Here is a 25,593-nt window from a genome sequence, read left to right as displayed (position 1 = left end):
CAGTGTTGTGCATAATTTAATGTAACTGATGTAGATTGTAGTAAACAAGACTGTTCTATGTATACAAATTTATAAACAATTATTGGTTGATTGAATCTCTCTTTTCTCCATTCAGACATAGCCATTGACCATGCTGAATGTCAAAATAGAACATAGTTCTAAAGGAACATAGGTCCCAAAGTTGGCTTTAGAAGTGAGGTTTAGCACAATGAAATCAATTTGCCTTGCTCTCTTTTCTCCTTTGGAATGTGAAGCCCAATGTTGAGAGGCAGGACCCATTTTGCTACTAATTCTGGTGGACAGTCATTGCCAATGAAAAATAATGTAAGTTGGAAAGAGTCATTGTCTCTTGTTGGTTTCTTCCAGAAAAGTTGCTGAATGTGGGTGGGCCAGGTTTGGATGGAATAGAAGACATCTGTATTAAGTGAGTGGAAAAGTTGCAGGCATTCATTAGTAATATGTTGTCTTGATTGGTGCCATATGCAGGTGTTAAAAAGCTGTAAAGTTGGGATGTGATCTAGTTCCATAAGAGGTTAAGTTATTGTAGCTGTAGAAAAGGTAAAAAGGTATTAACAGGTAGGGTAAGGAAATTCTAGCCTAGGGTTAACTTTGCTTGAAGGTCATGGTAAACATTCTCTTCATGTTAGGTATTTTTTTGTTTAGTTTTAGGTCTGAGGGTTGGTCAGAAAATTTTCTGTTTAGTTGGGACAAAAAAATATCTTGGGTTAGGATAAGGGTTTGGGAGAAGGGTAAATTGATTTCTTAAGGTTAGTTTCAGGTGAGAGCTAAGAAAAAATCCTCTTTGCAGTTAGTTGAGGGCCAAAGGGTTGGGTAGAAAATTCCCTTGGGATTAGTTTTAAATTTAAAGGAATTGTAAGACATTAAAGCAAAAATTCTCCTTGGGACTATGTATTATAAGCTTAGAAATTTGGGTAAGATTGTGTGAAGGGGGTGCGGAAATGATAAAGGAGGTATGTGAAGGGAAACAAAAATTATTGGGTTTGGGTTACGTCGTTTACGGGTCAGGGAATTGTTTATAAGGGAAAATATTGTAGAAGGGATAACTGTATAGAAAGAAAGGAAACAATATCATTTCTATTTTCATTCTTAAATGTTGGTTGCAGGAAATGTGATGATATTTGCCTGGGCATATAAATAGAAAAGAACTATTTTTCATTTCAATTTTTGTTCTTAAATGTAGGTTGCAGTAAATGTAATAATGTTTGTTTGGGAATATATTGAAAAAGGGGCCAAGGTAAAATTCCGTTTATGGTTAGTTTGTTGATAAGGGATTGAGGGTGGGGTAGGGGTTGGGTTATCTGTCTTGTGGGGGTCTGGGACTGGTTTCAAAAGTAAATATTGTAGAGGGGGGATAAAAAATATTAAGATCTTTTTCGTACTATAAGTAAAAGTTTCTTAAAGCTTTGAACTATAAAAATCAATGGTAAAACATGACGTTTCGACCATACTTTGGTCATTATCAGGTGAATGGTAAAATTGAACAATGAATATATATGTACGTAAGAAGTATAAAAAGATTTGTAGGTGTAAATGGACAATAAAAATATACAAAGTAAAAAAAACTAATGAAAGACTAATTGAAGACCTTGGCACAAATTGAGTCAGATTGTACATTGAGAGTAGGTCTCAGCTTGTCAATAAAAAACATCTCATAGACGAGGCAGTCAAATTTGTTCGTGCAGTTCATTAAAATGCTGAAATTCTTTGTAAGATCTTTTGGAGCCCAAGAATGCTTGTCGCGAAAATGCTTGCCAATTGGTGAAGAAGAGTTTTTGGGTTCTTCAACACATTGGTGCAGATGGCAGCATGTGAAACCGACATAACCTGCGTCACACAGGTCACATTTGTTTACAAATTTGAATGTGACCTGTGCGATGTATCTCACATTACTTTCTTTTTAAATCAAACAAAAACAAAAAAATCCCTATGGCCCAGAACTGCCATAGACCAGCATGTTCTGCAAAATTAAGGAATGGCGACCACAACGTGCACTGTGAGTTGGATGGAAGATCCCCTTCACATTGAAGTTGTACTTGATGTTTCTATGTCCATGGTTTCTCATATTACTGCTGTGTGGAAATCTGCACAACATATCCATGATTAGGTTTCTTATGACTGAAACTTCTAAACCTCTGGTATATGCCTTTGTAACTTCAAAGATTGATTATTGCAATTCTTTGCTCTATGGTGCTCCCAAAGATTTGTTGCATGGGCTCCAGCATGTGTTAAATTCCACTGCAAGAATAGTGTACCAGTCTAAAAAGTATGATCATATAATGCCTCTCCTCGTGGGACTTCATTGACCACACACTGAACAGAGGATAAACTTTAAAATTCTACTGATTACAATTAAAGTGCTACACAACCAAGCTCCTACATATCTAGTTGACATACTCATTATCATCCCCCAAGGTTACTTTGTTCATATGCTTAAAACCTGCTTAGGAATTAAACATAAAATCTTAAAACTTATTGTGGGCATTCTTTTGCTGTGGCTGTCCTATCACTTTGGAATGTTCTTCCCCAATCTCTCAAAGCCTAGACTCAAAAAGCATCTTTCCTTGAGTGCTTACTACTCACACTATACAAAGAATTTTGAATTAAAATGGATAGTCAAATTTTTCACAACCTTTAAATGTGAGCATCTGAATCATCATATGGGTCCCTTATGAAAGCTGCAAGTCAAAGGGAATTTGTTTGTTTGTCCTCATATTTGGACAGTAGCTAGTTTAACATACGGTCAACTCTCTCATTAGTGACCACCCTTGGTGCAAGACAAAGTGGTTGCTCACGGGAGGTGGTCACTTATGGGAAAAATTAACAAAATAAGCTCAATGCTGAATGGACTGATCATTTACATAAAGATATTACACTATCAGCTAAAATTAGGCAAAAAGAAACTGTTGTTTGATTTTTTTCACATGCAACAATTTTAGAGAAAGTACAATAGAGTGTACTTGTCAATGTATCTCTTGTTAACTAAAATCACCTGATCAAAATCTAAACCAAACAAAACCTAGGAAAACAGAGTCAAACGTGGGGTTCATATATATGGCATCAAGATACTGTATTATTATTATTATTACACAGTTGCAGTCAACTGCTTATCCACAAAGTCTAGAATGCTTGATCGCTACTGTGACTTAAACCTCATGTCAACGAGAATATCAGACACTTTCATGACTGCAATGTACAGCTCTTCACAATCCAGACAATCAGCAAACTCAGCAATCTGCATATACATGGAATCAAGATACTGTATTATTATTACACAGTTGCAGTCAACCGCTTATCCACAAAGTCTAAAATGCTTGATTGCCTCTGCGACTTAAGTGTCATGTCAACAAGAATATCAGACACTTTCGTGACTGCAGTGTACAGGTCTTCACAATCCCAATAATCAGCAAACTCGGCAATCTGGCATAGAAGAGTGTTCCCTTTACTGTTGCACCAATGGCATTGGCAAAGGAGCATCATCACTGCTATCATTCATCACTCTCTGAAGCTGGCTTGTCGCTGTTTGGGTGAGATGTGATGACCTCATCTCGTAGGGTCTCCCTTCAGCCAGGGTCGGTGGGTGAGTGATAGGCGTCCGCGTCATCGTTGATGGCAGCACAGGGGGCAATATCAACACCTTTCTTAGACATCTTCTGCACCAGGGCTTCAAAGTCTAGTAACTCCTCACCAGCAAATGGGTTATTGTCATTGTCATCGTCATCCAAATCCATGGTTGAGGGGCACATACCAACATGCCTGAAACACTTATTACATCGCTTTTGTCCCGTGCATTTACCATCCATTGCACATCCATTAGGAGGTTCACAGACTAAACTATCTCGTTGGGAAAACACTCTGTCAACTTGACAAATATGCTGCAACAACTTCCTTTTGTAGTATATCTTTCGCACCTTGATTATACATTCAGGGGCTGCATGCACAAGGTGGTGTTCTTCGGTAGAAAGGCCACTTTAATGTTGGAGAACATGTCAGATGGTTGTTCAAACTGGTAAGGACAGTAACCATTATCTTAGATCTCATTCACTCCTCATTGCTGAAGTACTGGGCACCACAGGGGTATCATGGATTTGCCAAATGTGCAAAGCAGTACAGTAATCTACAATTTCCTGTCACAATAATGGCCTCTTTGTTACCCACTGCATTCACAAAGAAGACAGCGGTCATTTGCTGCTTCGCATTCTTGGTGCCCCTACAGCAGTTCCCCTTTTGAGAGCAATTTCTGAGGCATCACCATCCAAAAGCCGCCAGTTTCATCCTCATTCCATATATCTCTTGGTGAGTAGCTCCTAGTTAGCTCTTTCACTCTTTCGTCCCAGCTGTCTATGGTGTCGGGGCTTATATCTCCTCTTCCCTCTTCCTCTTCCTGTCTCTTTTTCCACTCGTCTAGCCAGCCACTTGTTCCTTTAAAAGTATCATCTCCAATTCTCTCGGCTGTAATTCACCCGTCTCCAACCAGCATGGCACCATCAACAGGGATATTTGACTCTCGCTATGGTATACCATTTCCGCAACAAACAATCGATTTCACCATACTTTTCAACATTCAACCTCTTGTGATTGAGCCCCTTCATTAGAGAGTTCCATGATTCTAGAATCTTAGGTTTCTGCTTCAGGATTTTGAGGACCTGTGTTTTCCTGCAATCAAACATTTGCACTAACTTCCTCGTGCTGTTACCCTCATTAGATTTCCTGATGACTTCTAGTTTCTCCTTTAGAGAAAGACATTCTGTTTGACCAGCATCAGCTTCTGAGGGCATTGGTGGCTTCTTCGCAGTGCATTTCTTTGTAACTGGTTTGCTGTCCTTCACTGAGATTCTTGCTTACTTGGTGGCATTCGGGGTCAGCACATTAGGGCAAGAAATGCAACAAGCCACCGAGAAAGCAGCTTTCCAGCCTAGGCTATCATCATTAGCAGGTACTGAGCATTCTTTAGACTTGTTACACACAGGTTTTGTACACTCCAGAAAAATGTACTTCGTAAGACTCGCGCATTTAAAAAAGTTCCTCATCTCTAAGACCTCTATAATGCCTCTGTTATGGACACATGGATGTTACAAGTGTGAGAAATTCCCAGTAGTAGTCTATTTTTAGCTTGCGTGGCAAGAATACATAGTGCCAACACCAATCAAAATTGAACAGCAACACAATTAACGTGGAACATGCACAGTAACAGAACTTGAAATCTTCTTCATTTGCTTCTCATTCAGCATCAATTCACTCCATTTGAAGTAGACATGGAGAACAAGAATTTTTGAAGCATCATGGTCCATTCATTCATATACAAGGTTATCATGTCTACATTGATGAAACCACATGGGTTCAAAAGATTGGTGAGCAACATATACTGAAACATGAGCCAGTCTGAAAAAGACGGAAATGCGGTTGCTGTAGTGACGCCACTGTCGAGAAATTTTCCAGAAGCCAAACATCCCAACACGGTGTTGATGTTACCCCAGCCCCATATAACACCACAATAAACGTGTAGCACTTCAAAACATTGTATTTCGTTGCTGAACAACTCATACAGTCCTTTTTCTCCGTTCTTTAACGTTTCTCCCTCGTGTACAATTACCCCAGATGTACTAGCCTATGTCACGCGTAACACACTTCTGTTTAGGGCTAATGGCTTCACATTTCCGCTTAAAAACTGTTTCGTAACATTGAGAGCAGATGAGATTGTTGGCCACTTACCATTACAAATGTCTCAGAATGTTAGCAAAATTCTGAAGTGAAGGACCAACAATGGAAAGGCCATTATAACAGGAAAACGTGTGAATTGACAAGCAGGTTATGGACTGGAAAATCCCTGCAGTTACATTTTCTACAGAGATAGTGATATTTCTAGTCCATTGCTTGAGAGAAAGATTGAAAGCACTGACATATTTGACGTTGAATAGTGCCTGGAAGATATTTTGATTCTTCTACTGAAACTTTGTGTAACATTTCGGAACAGATCACTGTAACAATTCCTGTTTACCTCAAGATCTAATTATAGACATCTTTGTATTTAAACTGTTATTATCTGTCATCGGTCCGGTTAGCATTATTACAAACTGAACTTTTTTAACTTCTGAGTAAAGATTCTCTAATGATCGTATGTGATCATGTTGGGTGGTCGCTTACTAGAAACAGAAAACAAAAGAATATGTCAAACTTCTGGCCTAAAAACTGGTTGTGCTTGCTTGAGAAATTTGAGTAGTGGTCGCTTATGAGAGAGCATTTGGAATAGTATCTGACTGAGAAGCAAATGATTATTTGCAAAGTGGTCACTTACGGGAGGTGGTCGCTTACAAGAAGTGTTTGCTATGAGAAAGTTGGCTATATAAACAGCAAAAAGCTGTCTGCGAATTTTTTTATCTCCAACTAGTTTTTCTCTGAGAGTGATTTTACTATGTTCACTCCAATTTTGTTTAATCCTATTTTGAAAATGTTTTGTATCTTTTCACTGAAATTGAATATGGCAAATCACAGACATGTTTTTTTGCACTTTGCATTTCAGAAAATGAGGAACAAATTAAATAAGCGAAAAACAAAATTCACTTTGACTTGTAGCTTTCAAAGGGTGACTCGGACACTCATTTAGAGGTTGTAAAAGTCATTCTTTACAAACATTTTGGTACAGTTAGATAGTGAGCTCTATAGGCTTCAATTTGATATAGGGGTTTAAACATCTACAGTTTAAACCGGATGCACTACATTCCCTTATTGAATGGTGTTTTTTTTCCTTGGGGGGATACTCCATGACTTACCATATTTTGTTTGACTGTTCACAGGCTTTGTAGTCACAGAGGAACAGTTGAAAAAGGTTGGCCAACACTTGTGGTTTTAGAAATTGATGATGACTTTGTGGAACCTGAGTTCAGGACCAAATGTGGCTGAGTTATAGCTATGCCTGTTGAGCACCACATATAACTGGCAGAATGTGCTGAGGCGTATAAGTATTTAAAAAGGAAATTCTCACAAACTGTTTATCCAACAGTATCTTTAATATAACATCCAAAGAAAGAAATGGCAGCATAAGATTTAACAAGCATTGCAATGTTAACAATACTTCAACATTGTTTCCTCTTATGGGCTAAATGACCTCACCAATTGAATTTTATGTCAGTAATGCATTACTTAACCAAACACATTCAATACAGAGAAACTAGGCCTTTTATAGCCACTTGAATATTTTAAGACTGCCAGATGTAGCAAATCAGTAAAGGTCATCTACTACTGATTTTACACAAACAAGACTAAACTTGGTTTTCATAAGGAAACAAGTCAAACAACACAACCAACTTGGATTGAGGGGCTTAGAACCCAAATCTTGGCAAATTCCCCTGGGAAACAAAAAATGCTATCAAAATGTGTATTAGAATCAGAAATGTGTTTTATAACTTGAAATATTTCTTTTCATTGCAGGGATTCATTTTCTTATTACATTTCTAAGCAAAATGTGCAATTTCCAGTTATCAATTTTGGGACAGGCAACATTCCTTCGAAGTCCCTTGCATTTTTTATTGCTATACTTTCACATGTTACTTCTTCAGCAGAAGGTATTTTTAAACTACAACAAATCATCAATGCAAAATATATGTCACAAAGTGGATCAATAACCTTTTCTTGAGCAGAGAACTGAAGTCACATTTTGTTAAGCCTTTGTGGTGTCTTTGCTCTTTAATCTTAGTAAATACAAAGTTTGTTAATTTTTTTTAACTTGAAAATGTCTTCAGTGCCAAACATCTGCAATAAAAATTACATGTATGGTTAACTTTAAAGTTTTCAACAGCATTGGCAGAAAGGTTCTCTGTGGTGAACAGGATGTCATTTTGGCTGTCTACTAACTCAGCAGAGGGAAAATCTGGGTCTAACAGCTCATAGCCAACCCCTGCACATCCACAACCATACCTTGATAATTTGACTTCTCAGAAGAGATGTGAACCAAACATTCTGCTTTTTGTAGCATCACGTGCTCTTTATTTTTGTGAGGTGTTCCATCATTATTGACAAAAGTTGCCCATTTCATCTTCCACAAATTCTTCAACTATGACAAACCCCCCATCTGGAAGCTTGCCAAGGTAAATGGTTTTGTACGAAAATGTTTTGCCAAATAAATCCCTAAGGTCTTCATCCAAAAGTACCTGGGTAAGTTGAGCAGCAAAATTTGAGCAAAGTGGTACATTTGAACCACTTTTCAGGTGTGCTCCTTGACAGTTGGATTGGTAAAAATCCTGTTAGAAACATACAAAACAGCTGTGGCAGGTGTGGGCCACCACACTGGCATTTGATACTAATGTTGCAGTTAATTTGCCCTTTGGGCAACCACTTTTTTGTTGCCCATGGTTTGTTCTGGTTTCCCACGCACTAAAGGCCTGTTGCCCATTAGGACTCACAGGAGGCTTGTAAAAAAAATACAATGTAAATTTTGTTATGTAACCCTTCAGACCATCTTGTAATATATTTAACATGACGTTTTGTCCACAAAGGAGGATGTAATAAAAGCTATAACACACTGTTATCTGATAATTTGGTGTTCAGTAGTCACTTAAGTAGAACTTAGTGAATGCTTTGCAACCAGATCAAACGCAGTTAAGAAAATATCATTAAAGTAAAAACAACAAAAACAACACTTTTCACCTTTTTTCGAGGAAAAATCGAGCATGAAACGTGGTAAAACAAAGAGCTTCCACTAGAGTGGAAAAAATAAACAGCTGATTGCCCCAGGGCAAAATATTACACCCTCAGACATGCATGTCTCTGTTTACATTTCTTTTGACAAGAGAATATTGGCAACCTCTTGTGGGTTCATCCGTTTCATCTTGTCAACAACATCAGTGGGTAAAAATAATAAAATTTTATCCTCATTTGCATTCCAAAGTGCCACCACTTGTTTCCTCCTATCTCTTGGGTATTTGGAAATTTTTTGCTTCTTTTGGCTTTGATCAACTGGTCCTCTTCTTCCGCAGCCCATTCTGTTATGGCTAAGACTTGTCAAGCTTATATTGCTTTCTTTTTTGTCAAGTCCAAAAGCTAGCCTCATCACAGCGATCACTATCTTCGCAGCCAAAAAGCCCGCACCAAATTAGGCAAAACTTATTAAAAGTTTGTTAGACTCTTCCAGCTTTTCCAAGTGGGTGTACATTTCTTCAAGGGCTTCATTTACCTTGTTACACCTTTCTTCAAAATTGGCTGTCAGTTACTCGGGTGCGGATGGCGGCCATTTATAGCAAACCCCTGGGCGTGTTTAATTGACTGAAGACCTTGAAGCAGTGCAGAAAAAAAATCCACAACACCTTCATTTAGCAATGTGGCGGAGGTTTTTTTACATTTTTTTTTTTACCGCTGCAGGGGGGGCAGCCATTTCTGCAGTGCTTGTAAACAGCTGCTTTCGACAACATTTTGCAGTTTGGGCACAGGGTTTTCAGGTCTTTTGGTGGTGGTCTCAGTAGGCTGCAGCCATTTCTGAGGTGCTGGTACACGCCCTTTTTGCTCAACATTTTCTCGCAGTTTGGACACTCCACTTTCGGTCTTTTTTCAGTGGCAAGGTTTTTACAGCGGTATCTGCGGTGCTCATGCATTGTGTGGCATTGGGTGAACGTTTTGCCACATGCCTCGCAACGGTAATCCCACAACAGCCACATGCTGGGCAATTTTTTCAATGAAACCCTGTCGATGGTGATATATTTGTCACCCGCTGGTTTTCCAAAATACCAAGGATGGTGAGGCAGTGTGTCAGCGACCTTGATCAGCGGAGGCTGTGGTGGATAAGCAAGGCCGGCAAGATAGTTTGTCGGCGGCTCAGTGATGTCGATGAGCACCACAGTGGGCACTTGCGTGAGTCCAAGAAGAGCAGCTGTCGTAGGTCTGTTGGCATTGATTATAAGAGGCATCTTATTCCCAGGGTAGGCAAGTGTTCAAATGGGTTGTGTGACATCAGACTGCGGCGCGTGCCTTCAGTAGTAGATGGAGGGTCTGACAAATACCGGCAAAATTTTGCCGCCAAGGTTAGCCGAGCCGGCAAAATTTTGCCGGTATTTGTCAGACCCTCCATCTACTACTCACTTGAGTCTTTGTGGCCAAAGAACTTCAGAACAATACTGCATGGTGCTGCCTGTGTTTGGACGTCAAAAAGGAGTGGTAAGCCTTGGTTATCTCCTAGCCCGGAGATCACCCCTGCTTCTTCAAGACTTCTTTTTTCTGTCTTTCAAATGAATGCTCCTTGCCACTAATTTCCGTGAACTGTTTGGGAACAATGGTCATGCTTCTATAGTCAGCGAGTTGGCAAGTGCCAAATGTTCCCTTTCTGATGGTTTTTCCCAGTAAAACAATGTTCTTTGGGTCAATCTCAGTGAGCTGGTGTCTCTCCCTCTCCAATTTTGGTGTTGAACTTGCGGGCTGTCAAACCACCGACATAATCTGGCTTACCGCTTGCCTTCATTCCATGTCCATCCTCTCAGACTGTTCCTTGGTTGTCACCATGCAATTTCCACTCCCACTAACTGGCACGTTACGGAATGGACAGATGCTGACTACATAGATATTGTTCGCAAAAAGCTCTGCCAATTTGTTGGTTTCCCATTGTTTCAGATCTTCGCCCGCTGCAACTCTTTGCCTGACATTTTGCACCAAAGCTTCAAACTGCTCTTTTCTTCTCTCTTCTTGACTTCTCTGTAATTCTTCTTTCTTCCTCTTTTGTCGACGTTTCTTCTGTTCTTTGCAGAGGTTTTTGAAATAAAGCCTTATATTTGTCTTGCTCGTCAGGATCCATATCACTTTTGAATATGCTCTACTTATCTACTGATTATAAATACTTAGAGCACACTGCTCTAAAAAAGTGTCACTGTTACAATGCTAACAACACTTATTTAACAACCTGATCCAAGGCTGTGATTGGTTGGTTCCTAGGTGTGATAATCACAGCACAAGATCAATTACAAACTCACTTCAAATTGCAAAATGGCTCCATGCAAAACAAACTGTGACTCAAACTTGCAATTTGAAATTCAATTCGACAACAGCCTTATTTAAACAGAGGCAATCAAAGCACTGCAGCGCTAATTCAGTAAAACAGCTACCATTTTAAGGTGGGCAGGAAATAATTGCAGTTCCAGATCCTTATCGTGGAACCCCAAGCTCAACTCTTCAGTGCGAGTATAAAGTGTGGTTAAGCGGAGTGGGAGAAAGCATTAACTCGGCTCTGCACCCCAAAGTATCAGGTAAGAGAAATAACTAGTTTGATTTTTGAGTCAAGCATCCAATAGTCTGGTGAAGTAATTTCTATTCGTAATGTGTGAATCTGGCATTAAAGTGAGACTTAAAATAGCTCAAATACATGTAACAATGTGCTGTTACTCGTGCCGAGTTTCCTCGTGTAAGGTGACATTTGCGCGAGCAGTCTGTTTATTCGCCATGGAGTCTATAAAGGTGGAACAGACTTACCTATGCCCAAAGGAAGCAATAATATCTTTTGAATACACATTGCTTGGTCTTAGTGACATAACTCTATTAACATTTCATTGCAGGAAAGTGGGGAAGAATTGGACGATTCAACTGTCCCATTCAATTTTTGCACCTGATATTAAAGTGTTTGAAAAGCGCATTTCTGAACAAAATAGATGAACGCTCCCACTGGAGACCACCTGTTTGGAAAAAAGACCTGCCAATTTTCATGGAAGTGCTTCGTGCAGGAGGAGGCAAAAGCAGTCTTTAATGACAGCTCCACACCCTTCACCACCAATAAATCTTTCAGGGGAGAGGAGGCAGTTGACAACTGCAATCCAGGTCGACTCACTGGTATGTCTGCTAATGCCCAAGCAAAAGCAAATGCGTCAGGGTTTACTGGCCAACAGAGCCAGCAACCGACATGCAGGGCATCGTTGGTGGTCGGCTATGGCGAGGGAAGAGCAACCCAGGAATTCGAGGTATTTTGGTGGCCAGACATTTATACCAACCAGCATAGAGGAAAGCTTGCTCTCCGCTTGTACGTGGCAAAAGTCATGTTTACAAATTGACAATCCTTAAAAGAACATTTGTTGCTGATAACTTATCTTAAGTAGAGCAACATTTACAATCAAAATTGACGATTTCAAATAGTTGATTTGTAGAAAATATAAATAAATAATAAGAATCAAAAGCAACAGATAAATTGCATGCACAGTACATGTACTTCTGGCTGTTTAATTTTTCTCTTCAGAAAACATCATTTTGTTAATACTCTTTGAGCCAGCAGTAGATAAATATGGATAAATACTACAGCAGATTAATAATTAGATTCTCAATTATTGTTATTTGAAAGTCTTATGTACATTTGTAAAAACAATTATTAGAATTTACCACAGGCAAGTAAATGCCCCAGTGGGTCTACTGTGCCAGGTAAAATTTACCCAATGAAACAGCAGATTGATGATTACATTTTCATTGATTGTTATTTGAAAGTCTTATTTGCATTTATAAAAACAATTATTGGATTTAACCACAGGTAAGTGAATGCCCCAGTGGTCTACTGTGCCAGGTGAAATTTACCCAAGGAAACAGCAGATTGATGATTAGATTCTCATTGATTGTTATTTGAAAAGTCTTATTTACATTTGTGAAAGCAATCGTTAGACTTAACCACAGGCAAGTAAATGCCCCAGTGGATCTACTGTGCCAGGTGAAATTCACCCAAGGAAACAGTAGATTAATGATTAGATTCTCACTGACTGTTATTTGAAAGTCTTATTTACATTTGTGAAAAAATTAGGTTTAACCACAAGCAACTAAATGCCCCAGTAGGTCTACTGTGCCAGGTAAAGTTTACCCAAGGGAACAGCAGATTAATGATTACATTTTCACTGACTGTTATTTGAAAGCCTTATTTACATTTGTAAAAACAATTATTAGAATTAATCACAGGCAAGTAAATGCCCCAATGGATCTACTGTGCCAGGTGAAATTTACCCAAGGAAACAGCAGGTTAATGTTTAGATTCCCACTGATTGTTATTTGAAAGTCTTATTTACATTTGTAGAAACAATTATTAGAATTAAGCACAGGCAAGTAAGTGCCCCAGTGAGTCTACTGTGCCAGGTAAAATTTAACCAAGGAAACAGCAGATTAATGATTGAATTCTCAATGATTGCTGTTTGAAAGTCTTATTAACATTTGTAAAAGAAATCATTAGAATTAACCACAGGCAAGTAAATGCCCCAGTGGATCCACAGTGCCAGGTAAAATTTACCCAAGGAAACAGCAGATTAATAATTAGATTTTCACTAAATGTTCAATTAGGCAAACAAATGCCTCATTAACAGATAGGTCAGAAATTTTCTGACACTACTGAGAGGCTTAATCGAAGTCCATTTACACAATAACTTTGAAAAAGAAATAAATGTTTAGTTAAGAAATTCAGTGTTGTTCATAAATCTGTTCATTCATAAGCTAAAACATCTTCACTGGAGATAGGGATGGAGTTGTCCTTGGTGCAGCTCTAGAATCATAATTTTTCTACCACTGGATATATGGTCAGGCATGAGGTGTTGCGGTGCCAGACATCTAGCACACATGCAAACGTAGAATCCACAGTTAAAGTCATTCTGCTGTTGAGGAATGTCAGTGGGCTTGTTTGCAATGAATTTCCAGTGACTGGCATCAATGGTAACATCCAACTCATCGAGTAACATCCACATCTTTGTGATGGCTTTTTTGGCTGTTGGCTTGATAAAGCTTCTTGCCGTGCTATCCAGCACCAGAACTTGGAATTGTTTAGGCAATAAAGCAAGCAGGAACCAGTGTCGACTATTCTTGAATTGCAGGGCACAAGGTCAATATCTTGCTGCAACAGGAGGGTCCCCTATACCTCTTCTGAAAACAGTTTCATGCAAAAGTAATTGGCCTTTTCACGCATCACGAAAAATTCGAAAAACAGCTTCACGTTCACAGAAAAAAGTAAGCAATCATGTTTCACGTGAAAATGCAAAGGCTAAATCATGTTTCACGTAAAAATGCAAATTCTATTCACGTTTTGCAAAACATACAAATACAATCATTACAAAAATGTATCTGGCAATACTGAATGTACCACAGTAGATATAGCTACACATGGCCATATTTTGATAATTTCAGACTCTCTTGTCGTCAGCATGCCTAGATCTTTTGTGGATTGGGTATTATGCATGTACAGTGGAACCCCGTTAACATGGACACCAAGGGGACATGCCAAAGTGTCCGTATTATCAGGGTGTCCGTATTGAGCTGTATTTAAGCGGGCTCTCAGATAAAAAGTCATGGACACATGTTTTATTGATACCATGGCAGACATTTTTTCGGCAACAAAACATTCTTTTGATTGTAATGTAACTGTAAAATTAAACTATGGAAACCTTATGGTCATTTATCATACTCTCGGACTAAAATTAATTGTATAGTACTGTAGCACTTGAATAAGTCCATGACTTTACTTTATACAAGGAATTAAGCAGGCATGTTAACACCATTAAAACATTGTTTACTTTCTTCTATAACTGTAACAAGTTTAGAGGTATGGAAACCTCACGCTCATCAAGCCTCAAGCCCTCTTGACATTGCAAGCTCTTTCAGGCCCAAGCCTCTGGTTAAAAACTTTGGTAACTAGAATGGATGCTGAAAAAATAAAACAGTAAATAATTACACTGCATTTTTTCAGTCCAAAAAAGTAAATCAGATCACATTTTGGTAAACTAACCATACTGATGTTGTCAAAAGTATCAGGTGGAATTTCCAATTTAGACTTCTCTTTAAAGGCTGGCTCACTCTGACCTTTGAGATACCCCCACAACAAAATATTAACAGGAATGTCATCTTTCTCCTAGAATATCAAAGAAATATCAACTTTTAAAATTAATTATTATAGGCTAAAGGCTTACATAAATACTACATAGTTATTTTCAAGTACGGCTTGATCAGACAAATGATTCAAATCAAATCCTAGTCTCAGTGCATGCATGCCTTTCAGAAAGGATCAGCCAGCAGATTTGACACCATTTGATATTTTTATTCAATTTTCTATTTATCGAAATTTAATTTTTGTTTTGTTTAGCTAATTATCTTGTTCTTTTCAAAGGAGGTATTTAATCATTGTGGTTAATGTCAGGTGTTTTGCTCAATTAATGCCAAAAGAAACAAATAAGCAATATTTTAATTATTTTTAGGCTTTGTCAATTGGTTCCACAGAATTTCAGGAATTGTAGGTTTAGCCTGTACTGTACACTTTTACATCATAAAAGACCATAAAGAAAAATTGACAAATACAAAATATAAAAATTGACAAATACAAATATAAAAACCAACAGGACTGGAGAAAAACCTGAAATATAGGATTTGTTTTCATACACTTCATCGCAACTAGAACTGGGATCGAGTGGTGAACATATTTGAGATTTTTGGGAAAAATAGCACTGTTTACATGCACTTTGATGCATTATTACATCCAAAGATGTCTAAATAATTTTTGTTCTTACAGCATCTTACAGAGGTTACAGAGACACTATCTACAAAGGTTGACAATGCAGACTGCAGCTAGGTCATGCACAAGGTCACCAAGCAATAAAGATGACAAAATGAATAAAATATGCAAATGCTACCTTCGTGAAGGCAAAAGAAAGAATCCAAAAGACATATTAACACTTTGTAGACTTATTTCGGTTATGACATCGAAGCGATGGTTGAGCAGACATCAGTTAAGGCTGGATAGTGTGGATACTGACAGATTAACTCACCTTTTCTGCAGAACCCTCCATTTTCTGCCTTTTCGCGATCGAAATGGCGTGATACCCCGCGTGTGTGACACAGCGTGACAGACTAGATTCTAGGCCCTCCTGGTTCACTGTTGCTGTGGTTAGTTCTCAGTCCTCCATCCTCACGCGCGTCGAGAGATGTCAAGAAAGGCAGGCCGTCACACTTTTTACATCCAGTTTGGGGTAGGTTACGAGCTTTTATGACGCTAAAATCTCCAAAAATCTGAAAAATTATTCCCAGAAAAGTCAATGGTTCACAAATCATGCAAAAGTAAATGCATTTTTCACGGATCACTGAAAAAATCGAAAACCAGTTTCCCGAGGACGGAAAAATATAGATTCACGAATCATGGAAAAAATAAATCCTCATTCACGCTTCATGCAAAGAAAAAACGCCCATTCACACATCACGAAAAAAGTATAGGGGATCCTCCAACAGGGGTGCATTATGTGTAAGCACATCTTTAGATGGCTGTCTCCCCACTGCTTTCTCAAAACATTCCCAACCAATACATTCCACTTTTGATCCTTGGAGTGCACCTTGTTTGGCAGTCAGATCAAGATAACTTTCAATGACAAAGTTTGTCAGGTAGTTTTCCTCCGATGTGGGCCTACTGCCTCTCAAAGCAACAAGATCCCTTGAATCAATTACTTTGCAACCTTCGAATGCAACTGAACCATCCATCAAGTTATCTACAAAGGCAGATTCTGGGCCTTGAAATATCCCTCTTGCTGAAATCTGGTATAGGACAGAGATACTTAAAAGCAACCCATGCTTTATTGCTAGCTTCCTCCTGCATCTTGGTAGTGGGGCAACTGGGGAGCAAATTTCACTTCTGGCCACCTCTTCTACATCATTTGAACGATGCCTTGTTTCTGTACCAGGCAGAGAGGAGGCTTCTACAACAGTATCACTACAATGGAGGACTGGAACATCTGCTGTCTTTGGTTCTTCGTTGTTCGAGACACAAGGCAGTGGCTCAGTCTGAAGTGGAGCAACACCATCTAGATCATTCAACTCTGCTTCAGGCTGTTTAACCATGGTATCAGCAAGCTGTTTTAACAAATTTGCTGATCATCTTGCTTGCAAACTTACAGCTCTCTCTTGGCAGACTGTCTCATACGATTCCTCCCACTTGTCATGGACATAGGTAAAGCTCTTCCTGGGGTCTGACACTTCTGTTACATGTGTCCCATGGTCTTTACTGTAGGTGTAGTTTAGGTAATCTTTGCCAAAGAGCTTTACAAAAAGATCAACAATAACATCAATCCAAACCTCATCCTCCTGAGACCAGCAGAATGTCCGCTTACTCCATCTGCTGCCGAGAAATGAAAATTTTTTTCCTAGATAAGAGAGAACGGAATGTTTAAGCAAAGATTTCTAATTTTTATTGTTAATGTTGTGGTTTTACTTGCAGGTATTTTTTAACTTCAAGTTACAATGGGCTTCAGGAGCATTTAGTCTCTCACTAGGGAAATGCTACAGATGTACACATATACCTTGTGTTGTGATTTTTTCACAATTTTATAATTTATAAAAAGTGTTTTACCTGTTGCTAGGCACTGAAGAGCTTGAACAAATTGGAGCTTTATCCAAAGGAGTTTTTCTGCAGACAAGTGTGTCAAAATTTGATGGACTAAAAGAAGCAAACAAACACTTTTAACATAGTGTACAAGTTACCAATGTTAAAGAATTAATATCCAGTCTGATTCAGGCTAAACTGAGAAGAAACAGCGTCCATCATTATTGCATCAGACAGGAAAATTATTTCCTTATTTAGCATAGTGCAAATTTTGTTTGACATGTAATAAAAGCCTAATCCCTTCAAGATCTTGTCCATGTGTTATAGATGAATCAATTATAGTTAACTGAGTTACTGAAAAATCATGAAGCTCATCTTTGAGCATGGTTGTCAAAGTCTGGGAGAAACAATAATTGTTAAATTGTGACTCACTTGACTGGCCTTCTCCTGAGGAATCATGATTGGTGGCCCGAGAGTAAGTACATCTATTGTCTTTGTGTTTTGCCTCAAATCCTTGATTTGAAAATTTGCAGAAAGAGCCATGTTGCCGGAGCAACATTGCACTGTGTTCCACAGTGAGGTGAGAATAGTCTCCTATTCCAAGTGTCACTCCAAACAGGTGACACAGAAGCAAACCACACAACTTGCACTACATGACAAAAAAATTATTGTTGAATATTAATACCATTAATATGAATCCAGACATGACAACCACTCATTAGTGTCACAGCTGGGTGCACACAAAAGTCACAGCCTTATTTTAGTCCATTGAGCAACTTTTAGCAAAGTCATAAGACTATAGCAAGCCAATAAAATTCCACTACATACTTTAGAGTAAAATAACTGTAGTATTGCTTAATACTTAGTATGTCATGTAGTTTAGGATCTAGCATACATCAGTATCATTCTAGCAATAGTGCAATAGCTATCTACTATTTGTGCTTTTTCAAGTTACCAGCATTAGCTTTCCCACCCACCCACATCCATGGCAGTAATGATGTTCGTTATGTTTATAATCTTTGTAATTTATGTATTTATAATTATATTGTACAGGCTCTCGATGGACCTCTAGTGTTATCATAGTTTGTTTGAAGATTGTAATTAGCAGAGTCATTTTCTGTGTTGCTTGTATGTGTAGGATTATAATAAACTGCCTGATCCCAAACACATGATTCGAGAGTGAGTTTCTGTGTTATTCATTTAATAATTGAGGCAACAAAGAAGAACATGCTTTATGTTTGAAACAACTTACAATTCACTACCAGAATTAATGCCTATATATTGAATGACACTGAAATATTAAGAAGTCATTGTGTAGAAATAAAAATGGCTAGTAAGTATTAATAGTTACAAGTAGCTGTGCAAATGCAATCTAACATAAACCATATTCACAGCTACTATGTAATAATTATTAATACCTTAGTATCATGTATGTCTATTTGCTCCATTTCATCCTTCTCAAACACTGCTTCGAATAACAAGACTTAAGTCATTCCAATCTAGAAACACCTTCAAAATGAAAATAAAAGTTATAACTAATAAAAAACAACTCCATATGAATAGCACTAAGATATCAAAAACCAGATGATTGTGTAACTATTTTAAATCTGACTATTTTAATGGAGATCACAATGGAGCCTAACAAGTATTATAGTTAGATTAATATTGTGATCACAACCCTTAGTTTAATAATTGTTAAGCTCAGAATGTCTTATGTGTGCATAGCTCATTTAGGCCAGTAGCTATACACAAATTATACTTGACCATTAATTAACATCACTGCCCCAACATTAACAATAAATAATCTCTTAACAAAGAGCTTAAGGTTACCGTATACCTTCAGATTGGCAATTTTCTTCAAATTTGGATTTTTGGGTAAAGGTAATGGTCGAAGAGTAATCTCTAATTTCTGAAAAAAAAATGAAAAAAACTAAATATTGGCAGAGAAATGCAGGTTTTACGTTATGGCTGGAAGTAAAAGTTCCCTCTTGATTGACAGCCTTATAACGCGTCTGCAGTCAACCGAGACGACTTTCACGGGAATGTCACCTATATGGATACCACGAATTGGGTGGCTACTCACCTCTACTCAATTGATCAGCATTGTTAATCGAAGCATTTTTCATATTAGGTGTAATTCTATCAAGTCATAAGTAAACGCAGACCACGGAAAACTCCGTAGACCAGTTTCAAAAAGTGAAAACAGCGAACAACGAATGAAAATACATCTCGGAGTGAAGAAATGAAAATTGGCCTTGCGGATGAAGCTATGGCTATCGTATGAAGCAGGCAAAAAGATCAAGTCAAGAGAAGAGAAAGGTTCTGTAAAACTTTGGGAATTTGACAGCGATAACAGTGATAACAGCGATTTTTACAGTGACTCTTCTTTTGAGTCCGATACCGATGAATATGAATCGTCAGACTCATTGAGATCCATTGGAATATTATCCATGCATATTTGCTCTGCCGTGCTTTCTTTTGTTTGTTTTCTTCGTCCAGCCACTCTAGTGTTCATATCCTTTTCCGTCTTCCCTATTTTGCCAGACCAGCTTCAAGAAAAACCAAGCTACAGAAAAATTATCTCTTGATCCGCCTTGGGTGTTTTGGAGATTCACACGTAAATTTCACTGCAGGAAAAAACTTTCCAAACGCTGATTGGCGCAGTGATCTGAGAACCCAGTTGAAGGCGTTTGTGGGCGGATTTTGTTTGCGAAGCAAGAGATTTTTCTTAGCGCTGTTTTCTTGAATAAATTTTTTCGCTTGAAGCAGACACTTTAAAGAGTTACAACTCAAAGGGAATTTCTTTGATTGCCCTTAAATTTGGACAGTAGCTCGATTAACATAGTAAACAAAGACGTGTCTGCAAATTGTTTATATCGAAATATTTTTTCTCCGAGAGCGATTTTGTATGATCACTTCACACTTTTTAAATCCTATTTTGAAAATGTTCTGTAACTTTTTACTGCAATTGAATATGGCAAAACGCAGACACGCTTTTTTAGTGCTTTTTGTCCTGAAACCGGGCAAAAAAATAAATTGGTGAAAAACAAAATTTGCTTTGACTTGTAGCTTCCAAAAGGTGATTAGAGCGCTCGCATTTAGTGGGCCTAAAAAAATCGGCAATTCATTTGTTTGCAAAATTCTTGGTATAGTTTGATAGCCAGCTCTACAAGCTTTAATTTGATATAGGGGTCTAGGTATCTCCCGCTTAAACCGGACGTGCTACATCGCTTGGAAGCGAGACACCCCTGAAGGTATACGGTAACCTTAATGTCTTAAGAAAGAGCGCATTAACAAGACCTAAGGCTGAATGTTTCTCTGAATTATAATCACTTAGAGAGAGTCAGATGAAAACTGATGACAACAAGGAAAGCCAGTCAGCTAACCTAGAAAGACAACTGAACAACTAAACACATGTACCAACCTGTTGAAAATGATCCTACTGTAATTGTGCTGCCAGTCGTGCCATACAATTCTCAGTTGCATCTTTTTGCTTTGGGCATTCAGTTTCTTCTTTTTTCTGGGAGGCTTCAAACAAGATACACTCTGCTCACTTTGTAGAAACTTCTGTTCAATTTCAACCTGCCTTTTAGCTGTTTTGTCATTGGATTCATCAAGGAACTTCTTGAGATCTAAAAACATTAAAAACAAAGCTGAGTGAACATGTACAATCAGCATACCAAATTATAACAATTTATGTATGCAAATAAAATCTGGACAGATGAAGAGTTTACCAGCTATATGATTAATGCAATCTATTTTAAATGTTTACCAATAATAGTCACTCCACCAAACAAACAAGCCATTAGTCTCGAAGTTTGTTTATAACATCTGAATCAACTGACATTATTCAAAGACAAACAGTGAGAAGTCCAATTAAAGTTCTTCAGAGTTAATTTCTTTAACTTGTCTGTGTTTCATTTTACCATAAATTATTTCCCGTTCTTTTAGCTATTAAATTTCAATCTACATTAAGCTGCTTTATAGAATGCTCAATATAACATGCTGCAAATACTTTTCACTGTGCTCTACCTAACCTTTTGCCTCTCTCAGGGAAACACTCTCCTCCTGTCTTGACCCAAAGTCTGTTGTAAATGTGCCACTGTTTAAAATTGTCTTCAGATACAACAGGGATTTTTTCAAGACAACAAATATTAGTAATCAGAAAAGGGTATGGCAGATATTTAATAGCTTGCTGAGAACATATTCTTGATACCCTCACTGATCATTGTTCAGCTAATCTGAAACATTCAGAAACACCTAGTGTAAAAAAGCTAATTGATACTATCTGAGTGTGTGGACTTCAGTGTACTAAAATGTTAATCACTGTGAGAAACAATATTATTTATCACACCATGGGAGTTCATGTGAAACATGTACAAATTTACTTGTCCTAGACAACTGTGCAGCACTTCTTTCAAGCCCTGTGTTCTCCCACATTATAACACATAGCATGCTTGCTAGCTGGTGTTTATTTTTTACTGGGATTAAAACCAGTTTTCTGACCTGTCTTATTTTTTCAGCTTTTGATCTGTTTGCTCTTTTTTAATTCTCAGAAAATATCTTGCTTTTCAATGTTATGTTATCTGTGAATTGCTAACAGGAATCACCAGATAACTCGATTCAGTGTCGATTCTACTTCTTTATTCTAGCAGAGCAGTTTTTAACAAGATTGCACAAGGTACTATTCACGTGACTCTCAATCAATAGGTTATTGTCAATTGTTCATTCAGTATCTAATCTCTAGGGATCACGTCTATGTGTATCATAACACAACATTCAATGACTTTCAATGACCCACACTTCTGTTTCATGACTTTTCAGGCCTGGAAAATGTAATTATAATTCCAGGTTTGTCATGACCCTATGAACCTTGTTAGTGGAGTAATCCATTTTGGCAGTAATAGCAAAAAAATGTTAGTCAAAAGATAGCTTACCTGTTGGACTTCCTCGTAATGAGTTACATAACCTAGGACAGCCTGTCTACAACTGTCAGGAATTTCTTCATAGTGTTGCTGGATTTTTGCTGAAGGCAAAGCTTGTTCCACAATGTTGTCACAATTAGCCAGAGCTGCTCTTTTTGTAGGGCCTATAAATTTACAAATACTTTGATTAGCTTATAACCTAAGATGACTGCTAATTTTAAGCACTCTTGAGTATATATTCAAATTATATTTTGCAGACAGCACCTCAGCAGTTTAACTAGAAATTATATTTATTGATAAAATCTGTTCAAAGCATCCAGCTGAAAGCAAGTGGAAAAAATCTTCTAAGCTTCAAAAGAAATTGTATTTCTGATAAGTGACCAAAAATGGTTAAGGGACTGGTCATTATTTACTGGGGGGGGGGGGAGGGCCACTAAACTGAGAAAAAGTTTGGCCAAGAAGTTGTGGCCCTCCCCCATAAAGGGTTTAAAAAAATTGACCCTCCAAAAACTCAAATAAAAAATTGTGACCCTCCCCAACTGCAAAACAGTAAAACAGTGGTTTATAAATAACTCTCAGCTTTTCCTATAGTCAGATATCAACCTTGTTTGATACAATCAATGATACAGATACCGTAGAATTCCGAAAGTAACGGCCCCCATTACTTTTGGATTTAGCAGACCCAAGGAGCCGCTACTTTCGGGTAGCCCTTACTTTTGGGTAGCTGTTACTTTCGGATGGTTAAAAAACGTTTGTAATTGGGCAGTCATTTCACACAAAGAAGACACGTTACATGATACATATGAAAAGGTCATTCAGGTTACGTATTAACCTGCGATCAGGCATTACGTATTTATTACCAAAGCATACTGTAACAAAAAAGGCGCCAAACGTGTGTACAAAACAATGAAAAGTAGTGTTCATATTATACGGGAACTAAATACTATATTATTTGACTCTGATCATACCGTATCTGGCACATACAGCCCTTATATGTAAGTATGAAATTAAATCACAAATATTTACTGTTCAAATGTTTCACTCCTTTGATCAGTCCCGCACTCAGGCTGTTCCATCCGCATTTCGCTTGAGAGCAGAGAGTTTTTCCTTCAATGTCTTCTTTAAATCTGGAAGGCCACTTTTGATGAAAACTACGTGAAAACAAGGAATCTCCAGTCCTCCTCCATGGACCCAAGTGCCTTCTTGAGCACTCCTGGATTGTCCAGTAATCTTGGAACTAATAGAAATATTGCCATCCACTAATGGCTGAAACAGAACTTCAGCCAGAGAATCGGGAATGTGCCCCACTGTTTGCTCTACTGCGTTCATTGTGCTATCTTTCATTCTGACGACAATGGCATGCGCTGAATGAGGATTTTCTGGCTCAGGATAGCAAGCACATGTTGAATTAATTCGTGGGTTGGCTCTGTATATATGATTTCCTGTTATCTGTGACTTGATGGTACAGAGATGCTTGAATGCAGCAGCCAAAATGTCTGGAGTTGTAGTTCGATTTTGTACGTACGTGTAGTATAACTGTCTGAACTGTTCTGTGCGCAAAGACGAGTCGCATGCGTGACACAAGGTTACACAATGGTTCATTGTTCGTTTAGGAATCAAGTCACATGCTGTACAGGTGACCTTTGGTCCGCGCCTTTGCACAACAAAATTCATAATGGAAGAAACATGCTCAGTTTGTGAAAGGGTCACTAAGTATAAGTGTATGAAATGCAAAGTATCTGTGTGTGCGTTGTGTGCTCCTGAAACAGCTCAAACGGTGAATGAAGTTGAGTACAGACCGATGAAACAGGTAGGAGTTTGCCTGACATGCCAACAATTACAAAGGCCCGAAATAGACAACAAGGACAATGATACCACGCCAGAGTCGCATTCATTTCCAGCAAGTCAAAACACTGAACCTAGCCAGAACTTAGACGCCAGCCAGAACTCAGACGCTAGCCAGAACTCAGACACCAGTCAGAACTCTGAAGACAAACAGAACTCAGAAGCTAGCCAGAACTCTGAAGCCACTCAGAAGACTGGACAAGCCGAACAGCCAAAGCAACAGTTTCACACGAGGAAACAGTGGACTCGTGAACAGAAGCTAGAATTTATCAATTTGTATAAGAAGTACAAAAACAAGGCCAAAGCAGCCAGAGAGTTCACAGAATGATATCAAGTTCATCTGAAGTCGAACACCTACAACCCTTGGATTGCTCAAGAACTTAAACTGCGGAATGACCCAAGAAAGTCCAGAAAGCCAGGTGCTGGTAGGCAGGCTTCTTATCCGGAAATGGAGAAGCAGCTGTACAGTGAGTTCAAAGATTTACGAAGTAAAGGCATCAAAGTCAAAGAGTGGTGGTTTAGAAACAGATGCAAAGAAATAATGAGAGAAAAATATCCTGATGCAGACTTTAAAATGTCTGACCGTTGGTTTGTTCGATTCAAAACCCGTTTTGATATATCTCTTCGAAGGCCAACAAATGTTGCCCAGAGCCACCCAGAGGCTCTGCACGTAAACATCCAGTAGTTTCACAGATATATTCACCAAATGGCAATCAAGACAAAGCAAGAGCTAGCTGATAAACAAGATGGCATTATTGGTCCTTGGAATTTGAGCGACATCGCCAACATGGATCAGACACCCCTAGAATTTTGCTTTAACACAAAAGGGGTGACTTACGAGACAAAAGGAGAAGAGACGGACTGGAGCCAAACCACTGGCAGTGGCCATGAAAAATGGCAATGTACTGTGCAGCTGACTGTATTCGCAGATGGAGAACCACGGATAAAGCGCCTTCTGATATTCAAGGGGACAGGAAAGCGAATCCCTGATAAAGAACTGAAACAGTATGACTCATGCGTTGTCGTAAAATTCCAGGAGAACGCATGGTGCGATGAAGAAATATATACTGGGTGAGACATTTGTGGAATTCTCAGAGTACCTTCTTTGGCACAAACAAGAGAAGATCCAGGCTTCTTGTGTATGAGCAACAGAAAGCACAAACGACGAAGAAGGTGAAGGATATCCTCCAAAATGAATGCAAGACCACACTGGTGCTAGTTCCACCAGGAGCTACAAGTAATGTTCAGCCCCTGGATGTCGCAGTCAACAGCGAATTCAAGAAAGCTGTGGATCGCCTGGCAACAGAAGCCATGACCCGAAATCCCGATCAGTTTTTGACAGGAAGATTAACTGCAAGTGAGAGAAGGATCTTTTTTACCAAATGGATGGGCCAAGCTTGGCAAGAAACTTCTTGTTGCCTACAAGAAACAATTGTTTGTTCTTTTGAGAAATGTGGAATCGCATTGCCTACTTCAGGGCAACGGGATAACTTAATTCATCTTAGCGGGCTGGAAAACTATTCA

At 38.5% G+C, this 25,593-nt stretch overlaps 1 long non-coding RNA gene and 1 pseudogene across 1 annotated transcript; both read right to left on the bottom strand.

Annotated features, from left to right (window-relative positions):
• Nucleotides 1-2,053: 2,053 nt before the first annotated feature.
• On the bottom strand, nucleotides 2,054-8,520 carry LOC145499607 (uncharacterized). Its single transcript, XR_014050967.1, has 2 exons — nucleotides 4,999-8,520; nucleotides 2,054-4,343 (listed from the first exon to the last, which is right to left on the bottom strand). It is a non-coding gene; the product is annotated as an uncharacterized LOC145499607 (long non-coding RNA).
• Nucleotides 8,521-10,078: 1,558 nt separating this feature from the next.
• On the bottom strand, nucleotides 10,079-10,792 carry LOC145499606 (uncharacterized; annotated as a pseudogene).
• Between the last annotated feature and the right edge of the window lie 14,801 nt (nucleotides 10,793-25,593).

The sequence above is a fragment of the Orbicella franksi genome, chromosome 10 (assembly GCF_964199315.1).
Source record: "Orbicella franksi chromosome 10, jaOrbFran1.1, whole genome shotgun sequence".
Lineage (NCBI taxonomy): Eukaryota > Metazoa > Cnidaria > Anthozoa > Scleractinia > Merulinidae > Orbicella > Orbicella franksi.
Note: the sequence above shows the minus strand (reverse complement) of the source record. Positions and strands in the feature narration are given on the sequence as shown.